General features: G+C 46.2%; 1 long non-coding RNA gene across 1 annotated transcript; it reads left to right on the top strand.

The window, feature by feature from the left end:
- The first annotated feature begins 2,948 nt into the window (after positions 1 to 2,948).
- LOC131411825 (uncharacterized) lies at positions 2,949 to 11,529 on the top strand. The gene is made up of 4 exons (XR_009221651.1): positions 2,949 to 4,317; positions 6,756 to 6,888; positions 9,470 to 9,597; positions 10,217 to 11,529. It is a non-coding gene; the product is annotated as an uncharacterized LOC131411825 (long non-coding RNA).
- Positions 11,530 to 11,878: the final 349 nt, after the last annotated feature.

The raw sequence follows: 11,878 nt of genomic DNA, 5'->3' as shown, positions 1-11,878 counted from the left end.
TGGCAAATACTTAAGATAGGCAAAAAATCCAGGATAATTCTGAAAAGAGTAATACAAATACGTATAAGAATTTGGTATACCGTGAAAGTGACACTTCAAATCAGTGGGACAGGTTAGTCAATAAATTGTGATACTTCCATGATGGGGTGTAAATAATTTCTCTGGAAGGATGCCCAGCGTGGTAACAGTAAATATCTCTAAGGGAGGAGCGAAATAAGTGGCTGGAAAACTTGGGGAAAAGGGTGAATATCCATTGAACCTGCTTTTGCACCTGTCTCATGTTCTATCTTGTGAATCTATTACCTCTGAAGTCAGCCTGCCTGAGTTTAAACCCCATCTCTTCTTTTCATCTTGGGCAAGTTCTTTTTTTCTTTTTTTTAGGAACCAATATGTGGATTTTATTTTGCCAAATAAAGACTTGAAAAACAAAAGCAACAACTATGATTTACCAGCTCTTATCACCACCTTGATTTCCATAAAAATGACATTGCAAAATAAATGATGTACTTAATTTCATGTAGAAAACTCATAACTTTTTATACATTTTTCTCATGGGAACCACACTAACCCCTTGAGCACAGACAAAGAATGAAGGAATATACATTCCCAGGTCAGAGGAAATAAGATTATGAGGCATGCAACCCAAAATATCTGAGTAGAAGCTAACGTGTTATAATCTTCGCCAGCTCTCTGCTTCTTTTTTCTCTTCAAAATGTTCTTTAATTTACCCCATCTTGAATTTTTACCAGATGTCCTCAACCATTATATTAACAAGAATTATACTGTCTAACATTTAGAGAAAGCCACAGTCACCTAGCCTCTCCCTCTCTTCCAGCATCAGTCAAATTCTCACTATCACTATCTGCTATGGTTGGGCAAGTTCTCGACACTCTCGAAGCCTATCTCCTTATCTGTCAAGTGAGATGAGTGACTTCTCCTGGTGCTGCCTAGCACAGAATAAAATCTCAGTAAATGTAAATTACTAGTAGAAACAACCCAAATGTCCCTGAACTGATGAAAGGATAAACAAGTGTAATGGATCCATACAATAGAATATTATACAGTCATAAAAAAGAATGAAATACTGACACACACTACAACATGGATGAACTTTGAAAACATTATGCTAAGTGAAAGATGCCAGACATGATGGTCACGTATCGTATTATTTCATATACATGAAATGTCCAGAAAAAGCAAGCCCATAGAGACAGAAAGCAGACGAGTGGTTGCCAGGGGCTGGAGAGAGGAGGGAATGAAGAGTGACTGCTAGGAGTTAAGGGGCTATCTTTTTGGGGTGATGAAAATGTAATGGGTTAGACAATGGTGATGGTTGCACAATCTTGTGAATGTACTAAACAGCACTGAATTTATGTTTTCCAAGGTGAATTTTATGGTATGAAATTATAATCTCAATAAATAATTTTAGAAATAAAAATTACCAATTTTCTCATACTAACTGTGGGAGATCAAAATTGGCCACCCTGAAATATATCTCTTTACCTTGATTGTTTTCTCTGACAGACATTTGACCTCCCCCAAACTGCCTAAAGGAATTTAACTCTGGGTGTAGACAGACTAGCAGGGTTCACGCTAAGCCCATTCTTAACAAAGTTCTTTTTACCAAATATTTACATTTGTAAAGGTATCTCCCTCTGTGTAGAGGGAAGAGGGGGGGATGACCTTAACTGTAAAAACTCTTATCAGTATGAAAGAAGAAGACTTAAATGTACATACTCTTGATTACTATAATTCCTGACTCTCTATAGGTGGCCCTGCAAAGCATTGTCTGACAAACATTTACATTTCCCTCTCCATGTAAAATGTCTTCTTCCCCTCTGATATCCCAAACCACTACTACCTCCAACATCCTCCTTTGTCTTTAGCTGAAGATAGTATTTAAGGTGAGAATCACCACTATTGTGTGGAGAAACTCAGTGTCTCTGGTTTCTCCCATTTATAGATGTTATTACACTTGGTATTATTTTCTCCTGCTAACCTGTCTTGTTAATTATTTGGCCAACCATAAGAACCTTAAGGGAGGGGCTGGCCCCATGGCTTAGTGGGTGAGTGCACGGGCTCTGCTAATGGCGGCTCAGGTTCAGATCCTGAGCGCGCACTGGCACACCGCTTCTCCAGCAATGCTGAGGCCACGTCCCACATACAGCAACTAGAAGGATGTGCAACTATGACATACAATTGTCTACTGTGGCTTTGGGGGAAAAAAGAAAGGAGGCGGTTTGGTAATAGATGTTAGCTCAGACCCGGTCTTCCTCAGCAAAAAGAGGAGGATTAGCATGGATGTTAGCTCAGGACTGATCTTCCTCACAAAAAAAAAACAAAACAAGAACCTTAAGGGAAAGGGCAGAGGGGGATTATCCCTCTTCCTCTACATAACTAGATGCTGTCCCATCTCTCCCCTTCCCCCATTCCATTCCCTTTTATGCCCACCCCACAATCTCTCACCCCTCACCCTCTCCTCGTGAGCCAGGAGGACTCTCAAGGAGCAATTCTGGACACTTGGGTGACTGCATCTTGTGGCTATTGGAGTGGTGACCTAGTGCCCACATGTGCCCACTGCTCTCACTGTGTGTAACAGAATCTACCAGGGGATTTTTCTTGTGTGGTTTGGATGACGTCGAGGTTTAGAGAAGGCAGCATGCACCTAAGTCCATGGGAAGGGACCAGACAGACTCCTCCAAGAGTTTGATAACGTCCACAAGTAATCTGCAGATACTGTGCACTGAAAGCCAGGTGGGCTGTACAACGACCACTTGCAAATACTGAGGACTCGGGTGGCACATAGGTCTCAAGTGGAGGCCTTATTCTTTGACACGCAATGTGACCTCAAACCTACTGCTGACCCTCGGTGGGGAAGTGGTTCGGGGATCCGGGCCTTGTAAGTCAGGGCAAAGGTTAACTGAAATACGGCATTCATGAGCCCAGAAATGTTAAAGCGAGTGATCTTTTTACCGCTTCGTTCATTCATTCACTCATTCATTCACTCACTGCAGACCTCGGACCTTTCTGACCCTCAGTTCACCCCATTGTCAAATGGTTGTGAAGGTTACCGACAGCGTAGGTAAGATACTTTCAGAAATTAGAAACTAAAAACTAAAAATAACAGAAAGCACTCACTGTTCTGATCGCCTACGGTGTAATCTGGAATTGAGTGCCCTGTTCTGCCTTCAGACCTGCTGTAGAACATGCTGTCGTTTGCTGTTCGACTTGTAGCAGAGTTTAGAGTTTTTCTCACAGGTACAGCTCCCTGTGCTTGATTCTGTGTGGAAATCGTAGCTTTGAGCTGCACTCTTCTCTCTCTCGGTTCTCGTTTGGAGTTTTCTAAGAGGTAAATACATGCTGTCAAGCTCTAGCGTGATACCTGTCACAGGATAGGAAGCCAATCCAAGTTTCACTCTAAGTGGGGAGTGTAGGTTGCTACAGTGTGTTTGGAGGGTGATTCGACAGTACTTTTCCAGATTTTCAGTTTGCATATCCTTCTTTCCAGCAGTTCTACTTCTGGGACTTGCGATATAGTTGTCTACATGCATGAGGATGTTTACATTGCAGCCTGTCTGTTAACAGAGGACAAAGAAACTGAACACAACTAAAAGCCCCTGGACAGTGTCCTGGTTATGTAAATTATGGTACTTATAATCACTGGAATACTATGAAGCCATTAACAAGAATAGAACGGACGTATGCCTCAATTGACTGGGAAATGCACTGTCCGAGGTATATTGTAGACTAGGTATAGTACGCTGCTTTTCTGTAAAACAGAGGATATGCATAGAGGTAGAAAGAAGCGTTTGTATACAGTATACGATGTGTGAATGTGAGCTCTTGGAAGATATCTGGAAGAACCACACAAGGAACTGGGGGAGTGGGACTTGACTGTTCCTTCCCGGTCCTGGACTGCTGGAAATCTGCAGGCGATGGCGTACACGCCCCCGTCTGCATGAGCTGTGCTAGCGGCCTGCGGCGAGAGAGGGCGCCGTAGCCAGCAGAGTCCTGTTTCCTAGCGGAGCATCTCAGGCCTCCGGCGCGGTGACGTCCTGGGGACGGGCGGTGGCGCATGCGCGGTTGGAAGGCTGCTGGGCGCCGAGCGGGCTGCTGCGCGGGCGCTTGCGGGCCGGGCTGTTTTTCCGGCAGCGAGGGCGCTGGAGTGGCGGCTTTGGCGCTGTTGGCGTTGGGTGGTGGGCCTGTTGGGGCCCACGTGAGCCGATGGCATCACGCCCGCGGCGGCCGGGGCCAGGGGCGCGTCTTTTCCAGACTTGGCACGTCCAGGAGGCGGGGCGGAAACCACATCCCCGAAAGGTAATACGTCTTGTCCCCTGGGCCTGGCCCTGCCGGCTCTTGGCTCCTGGGCCTGGGCCTCGTCTCCTGTGGGCTCTGCCGGTCACTGTTGCCGCCGCCGCCGCGCGCTTGGCCCGTCGGCCCCTGGCTAGGAGGCATTGACCCTCCGGCTGCGCCGCCCGCTGTAGCTGAGTGGGCCGGTGTGTGATGTTCTGATTTCTCCCCATCCTTTTAAAAGCGAGGCTCTGGCCATCGCTGCCCGGGTAGAGTGCAGAGGGACTGCCGACTGTCAGTGTTGGGGACTCCCCTTGATTGCCCCAGTGGAGTCCCGCTCAGTCCCTCCAGCTGTGTTGTTTTGGCACGGAGCGTGTGAGTAATCAGCGCTAAGTCTGAGTGAGAAAACGCTCCAGCTCCAGCTCCAGCTCCAGCTCCAGCTCCAGCGTCGCAGAACTTGCCGCCAGAAACGTTGGTTATATTGTTTCCAGCAATCACAGAGGGCATCCGTTGCTTCCTAACAGGTCTCGAATGAAATGAGACGTCTTGCTCTACACGTTGAAATGATGCCTTGTGAGACTTTGCTCCTTTGTGCGGTGAAGGCTTTTTTATTCCTTGAGACCTTCCTTTTCCTCCGTCTCCTACCTCGTGAAGTCCCCTTCGTTTTTATCTCCTGAGTATCTTGGAATCTGTCACCTTCTTTCCCTCAAGCATGCTCATACAGAACTTGCCTGACCTTTTGCGTTTCGGGTCCTAACTAGTGTCCGTGTGTCTCCTCTCGTCTCCTTCCAATCCATTCTTCACACAGGAAATCTTTTTAATAGGCAAGTTGGAACGTTGCTCAGAAACATCACTCAGCAAGGTTGTTTTAAGAATGAAAACCCACTCTCGACCCTGGCCTTGAAGAGTCCGCGTGGTGGAGAATCCTCTCCGCTTCTCCAGCCCCATCTTGTGCCCCTCGTGCCCGCACTTTCCATGCTTCAGATACACTGAGTTAACCTCAGTTAATCCTACGTCATCCTAGAGAAGTCAGCTCAAATATTCCTTTTCCCTGGGACTCCTAGCATTAAGTGAAGTTCACAGGCCCTTTTCCATCAAGTGTCCTTTTAAAATTTGAACTGGAACTTCGGCACTGACTGCATTTGATGGCATCAGTTGTGTGAGGACGGAAACTAAACTGCGAAGTGAAAGAATTGAATTGAAACTACTTCAGTCAACGTGTACGTACCGATGACCCCTCAGCGTTCAGGACTGGGCTGGCTTATCAGGGATGCAGAAGTTCCGGCCACGTCTCGTTTCAGTTAGGCCTTGTTTGTGGAGACCTTTGCTCTGTTTTGCTGCCTTGTATGTGTTTTCAAGATGGGGAAACAGGCAGAAGGGGAGTGTAGGTGGTTAGTAGGTGGGGTTGAAGAAGGGGAGCGGCAAAATGCCCACACGGGGACCTGCTGTGTGGTCTGTGATTTCCATTTTCGAGGAGTCTTCTTTCTACGCGGGGAGACAGGCTCACACACAAAAAAATTGGGCTCCCAAGAAGCGTTTGAATAGGTGGCAAGACTGTGTCCCAGTTGGACAGCAGATGCCTGGGACTCGTTTCATTGCTTTCAGAGTTCCTTTGACAAAGGAAAGCAAAAGTTAATTCAGTCTTCTTTCGGAAATCTGCATTCACCCTGTGGAACTCTGGTCCTCAACCCTGTCTCGCTCCATTTTCCCATTTTATAGCAAATAGTTTGTGTGCTGTACCCCTTTACTCTCCTGCAGTGAAATTCGTAGATAGGTGCAACCTGCTTCCGTACGTAATTTTGAGAGCGAAAAGTCAACGTAATGCTCTAACTACAATAGAAAGAAGAAATGAAACAAAGTAGTTTAGAATAAAGTAATATGTATTTACATTTCCGTATGTGAGTATTTGGGCGTGACTTGAGTAACAATAAAGCAATAGGGGGTTACTTGTGCCGTGAACGCAAATACTGCGGACACAGACTGATCTAGGTGGGCTGTGTTGCCTCAGTGGTAGAGTTTCCGTGATAGGGAACGGCACTTAGTAGGTTTCCAAAGAGAACAAAGTACAGGTTGGTCCATGGGGTGATTACTATTCTGGAAAATTCAGTAGACCTGAAAACTGCAAAAACTGCATAAATCAATCAATCCTTTGTGTTTGTTTGTGAAATGGAGTTAGGTGCTAAGGCTTATATGACTGTGAACAGTTTTCTCGCCTATATCGACAGTCTGGTTAGGAGCCCCACGTGAAACAGACAGACACAGAAATAAATGTGTAGAAGGGAGCTTCTTTTCTTCCCTCTCATCTCTGGAAGAAAGGATTGTAATACAGCTTGTGATTTCCAGAAGAGTGGAAACTTCCTTTGAGTCTCATTGTATCTTAGCATCACAGGGCTTGAATCAATGGGAAACGTGAGGATGGGTTTCAAGCACACGTGTCTTCTTTCTTATTTCCTTCTCTCTGACAGAGTTTGGAAGGCAGTCTTGCTCCGGGAGAACTTTCCTTCTCCCTTGAATCTTTTTAGCAAAATCCAAGAACGGAGTGAAGAACTTGGACTGACGATTGTTTGAAGCTACACTCACCGCTGTTGTAAAGCAGAGGTAAATGGAACCCTGAGTTGAAAAGCCCCTTCTTCGTCCTAATAGTGTAATAATCATCGTAACTCAGTAGTCACGGTCCTGTCCTCCTTTCGTGGGTAATAGTGGAAAAAGGGAACCAAGTGGTGTCCTTCCTCACGCATTTCGAATCGCTGCCTCAAAATGAGATTAAAGACGTGAACTGAACTGTAGTATTTGGCAGGAGGCTCCGTATGTGCTTGAGAAATTCCATAAGCTTCCATGTTCTATCTTTTGAAAATAAAGTAAACTTTTAGTAAGAAAAGTAGTGGCCTAAAAGGAAAGAAAGGAATATCCGTTATGTCTTGAGCACTGATGTTGAGCAGTTGTCTGGGCGTGTGTCAACATCTTGGTAAAAGACAGTTCTCTAAGTTTGATGCTTTCTTTTCCTAATAATATCTCTTGATAGAATAGAGGAAGCCGTATGTTCTGTTGGCCCATGTGGCATATCGGTTGGAAAGCATTATCCTTCTTCTGACCAGTTCCACGGCCCTGGGAAACCATAAGACCCAATGTTTGTTAAGATCTGTACAGGCAGACCTCGGAGATATTGCGGGTTCTGTTCCAGACCACCGCGATAAAGCGAGTCACAGGATGTTTTGGGTTTCCCGGTGCATATAAAAGTTACGTTTCCACTAGACTGTAGTCTGGTAAGTGTGCCGTAGCATTATGTCTACAAAAACAGTGTACGTACCTTAATTAAAAAATAGTTTATTGCTCAAAACAGGTGACGGTCCTCTGAGCCTTCGGCGCGTTGTAGTTTTTTTGCTGATGGAGGGTCTTGTAAAAAATGCAAAAAAATCTGCGAGGCACAGTACAAGGAGGTATGCCTGCCTAGCAGCTTCCGGTTAAGACATGCTTTCACGTACACCAACCTAGTTGATCCTCACAAGAATCCTTTGCTGATGCTGTGGTAGTGGTACTCGTGTTTCCTCCTGGGTGCTTACCCTGCACTAAGCTCCGAGGATGGACGATTACAATTAATCATTTTATAGATGGTGAAACTGAGGCGCAGAGAAGGAGGAATTGAAATTTGAACTCACTTATTCCTCTTTTTTTTGATTGTGGTAAAGTACACATAAATGATATTGACCATTTTAACCATTCATGGGTGCACAGTTCAGTGGCATTAAGTGCATTCACGAGGTGGTGCAGCCATCTCCACTGTCTGGAACCAAAATCTTTTCATCGTCTTCAACAAAAGCCCTGTAAGCTTTAGACAATGACAGCGCCATCTCCCTTCCCCCAGCCTCTAGTCGCATCTATTCTACTTCCCGTCTCTCTGAATTTGTCTATTCTAGGTACCTCATATAAGCAGAATCATACAATATTTGTCCTGGTGTGTCTGGCTTATTTCACTGAACATAATGTTTTCAAGGTTCATCCGTGTTGTAGCATGCAGCAAAAAGTCAGTCCTGTTCATGGCTGAATAGCATTCCATCGTGTGCATGTACCACGTTTTATTTATCTGCTCGTCTGTGGCTGGACACTTGGGTTGCTTCCGGCTTTTGCCTGTTGTGACTCATGCTGCTGTGAATATTGTGTACAAATGTTTGTTCAGTTCCCTCCTTTCAGTTCTTTTAGATGTATAGGTAGGAGTGGAGTTGTTGGATCATACGGGAGTTCTATGTTTACCCTTGGCGAAAGCGCCAAAACGTTTTCCAGAGTGTCTTCTTGTTTTTAAACAATTCTCAGAGATTTTAAACATGCAGAAGCAGACACAATGCTGCGTTGTTCATCGTCCGCCCACGAACGCATCCGGCTTTAATGTCTATCAGCTCAGCTGATGGCTGTCGTGATTCTTCTGTACCCTTACCTGTTTCCCCCATTCCATAGCATTTTGAGGCACATCCTAGAAATCGTATAATTTCACCTGTACGTTTTTGGTAGGTATATTGAAAATATAAGACTTTTATTCCTTAAGATTAGTGACATTAAATATCCAGTCAGCCCTCAAATTCGCAGATGTCTCCTACGTGTCATAAACATTGTTTGTAAGGGTTTGAGTTAGATCTGAATTAGGTCCACGCTTTGCATTTGATTGTCAGGTCTCTGAAGGCTTACTTAATCTATAAGTTCTCCCTTCATGTCTGGTCTTGCTTTCTTTTTCTTTTTTTCTCTTGAATTTATCTTTTGAGGACGCCAGGTAGTTTGTCCCATCTGAAGACGACACTACAAATAATACCAGAGTGAACGAATGTAGTGGATGATGCCTTAAGGGAAAGAAGGAAAGGAGGAAATTTTTGAAACTGAGTAAGAGGATAAAAAGACTTCTAGAGAAATGGCAAATATTAAAGATAGGCAAAAAAGCCAGGCCAGTTCTGAAAAGAGTAATTCAAATACATAAAAGATTTTAGTATACCATAAAAGTGACACTTCCAATCGATGGGACAGATTAGTCAGTAAATTGTGCTACTTCCATGTTGGGGTGTAAGTAATTTCTCTGGAAGGATCCCCAGCGTGGCCAGAGTAGATGTCTCTAAGAGGAGGGAAATGGGTGACTGAAAACTCGGGGAAAAGGGTGACTATCCGTGGAATCCCCTTTTGTACCTTTCTCGTGTTGTAGCCTGTGAATCTTGTTACCTCTGCGGTCTGCCTGCCTGAGTTGAAACCCCGGCTCTCGCACTAGCGAGCTCTTCGTCTTGGGCAAATTCTTGACGCTCTCCAAGCCTGTCTCCTCATCTGTGAAATGGGGTGAGTGACTCCTCCTGGTGCTGCCTGGCGCAAAATCAACTCTCAAGACACGTGAATTACCGGTGGCAACACCCCGAATGTCCGTGAACTGAGGAATGGATAAACGAGTGTGGTAGATCCATCAATAGAATGTTATGCAGCCATAAAAAGGAATGAAGGACTGGCACACGCTACCACGTGGGTGAACTTGGATAACGTTATGCTGAGTGAAAGGAGCCAGGCACATAGGTCACATGTTGTACTAGTTCATGTGTATGAAATGTTGAGAAAAGGCAAATCCATAGAGACAGAAGGCAGATGAGTGGTTGCCAGGGGCTGGAGAGAGGAGGGAATGAGGAGCGATTGCCGATGGTTTAGGGGGCTTCTCTTTGGGGTGATGAAAATGCGATGGGTTAGATTAATGGTGGTGGTTGCACAATCTTGTGGATGTACTAAATGCCACTGAAGTTACATTTTCCAAAGGTGAATTTTATGGTATGTGAATCCTATCTCAAAAACTGATTTTAAAAATGTAAATTACCAGTTTTCCCATGGTAACTATATGCTCTCCCCATCTCTCCCCTCCCCACGCCCCGTTCCCTTTGATGCCCCCTCCGCTCTCCCCATTCCCTCCCTCCAGCTGCCCCACAAGGCCTAGCACGGAGCGCCTGTGGACCCCTGGGCGCCTGCGTCCTGCGCCGTTGGAGTGGCGACTCGGTGCACGTGTGTGTCCCCCGCTGTCACCCCGTGGGATGGACGCCTTCCAGCGGATTTTTCTCCTGCGGTTTGGGTGATGGCGATGTTTGGAGAAGGCAGCAACTGGCCGATTGGATGGAGGAGGACCTGGCGGGCCCCTCAAGTCATTATTTATGAAGAGACATATTTCTAACGAAGATATACAGGTGGGCGACAGGCACAGGAAAAGATGCTCAACGTCACTACTTATTAGGAAAATACAAATGAAAAGCACAATGAGATACCCACCTCAGGCCGGTCAGAAGGGCTAGTAGAAAAAGACAAGAATTAACAGGTCTTGGAAGTACGTGGTGCAAAGGGAACCCTAGTACCCTGCTGGTGGGAGTGTAAATTGGTACAGCCGCTGTGGAAAACCGTATGAAGATTTTTCAAAAAGTTAACAATAGAACTACCCCGTATGATCCAGCTATTCCACTTCTGGGTGTTCATCCAAAGCACACAAAAGCGCTAATTCAAAAAGATATATGAACCCCTGTGTTCATCGCAGCGTTATTCAGAACAGCCAAGACTTGGAAACAACCTAAGTGCCCATCGCCCGACAAATAGATAAAGAAGTTGTGGGAGATATACACAAGGGAATATAGTACTTAGCCGTAGAAAAGAGGAAATCTTGCCATTTGCGACAGCAGGGATGGACCTCGGGCGTATTACGCTAAGCGGGATGAGTCAGGTGGAGAAAGACAGATACCGTGTGACTTCACTCGTGTATGTGGAAGGTAAACAAGCAAACACATAGAGACAGAACAGACTGGTGGTTAGCAGAAGGAAAAGGGCGGGAGGAGGGGGAAGGGGGATAAGGGGCAGCTGTGTACGATGACGGATGGCAGTTAGAGCTGTGGCGGGGAACACGACGTAGTCTGTGCAGAAGGCGAACTATAATGATGCACATCGAAGAATAAAATCTAGGCCCCTTCCAGAAGTTGGATGCCGTCCACCAGTAAGCTCCGGATGCTGTGCTCTGAAAGCCGGGTGGGTCCCCAACAGGCGCTAGCCAGTACTGAGGACTGCCCTGGCGTAGAGGCCCCTCGGCTTGAGGCCTTGCTCCTTCGCGTGCAGTGTGAGCTGAGCCCACTGCTGACCCTCAGTGGTGAAGTGGCTCAGTGACCCTGGCCTTGCATGTGGTGGCAAAGGTTACGTGAGGTGGTGCGTTCGCGGGCCTGGTGCGCAGGTGTTGAGGAAATGGTGATTTCTATCCCAGCCCTGTTAGCTGGGTGGGCCTCCTGTTGCAGCACTTCCCTTGGGGAGGCCCCTGTTGTCAGCTGGCCCCAGGGTCGCTCTGAGCCCTGGCCCTTCCTCTGGTGGATTGCCCTATGATTTGTACTCACCGGCCCCAGCCATAATCCCACGTGGCTGAGGCGAGCCAAACCTTTTGGAGAGATCTCCGGAATCTCTTGTTTTCTAAACGACCTATGTGGTGGTGGTGAGACATAAGGCCAGCCTCCCTGAGAGACTTGTCACATTTCTCCTGGTCAACCTAGACTCATCTTCTGCCATCTTCAACTCTATGCCGGTTTTCTTCTTTTAACCCTCACGTCAGACCCTGCTT

The sequence above is a fragment of the Diceros bicornis genome, chromosome 12 (assembly GCF_020826845.1).
Source record: "Diceros bicornis minor isolate mBicDic1 chromosome 12, mDicBic1.mat.cur, whole genome shotgun sequence".
NCBI classification, from domain to species: Eukaryota; Metazoa; Chordata; class Mammalia; order Perissodactyla; family Rhinocerotidae; genus Diceros; species Diceros bicornis.
Note: the sequence above shows the minus strand (reverse complement) of the source record. Positions and strands in the feature narration are given on the sequence as shown.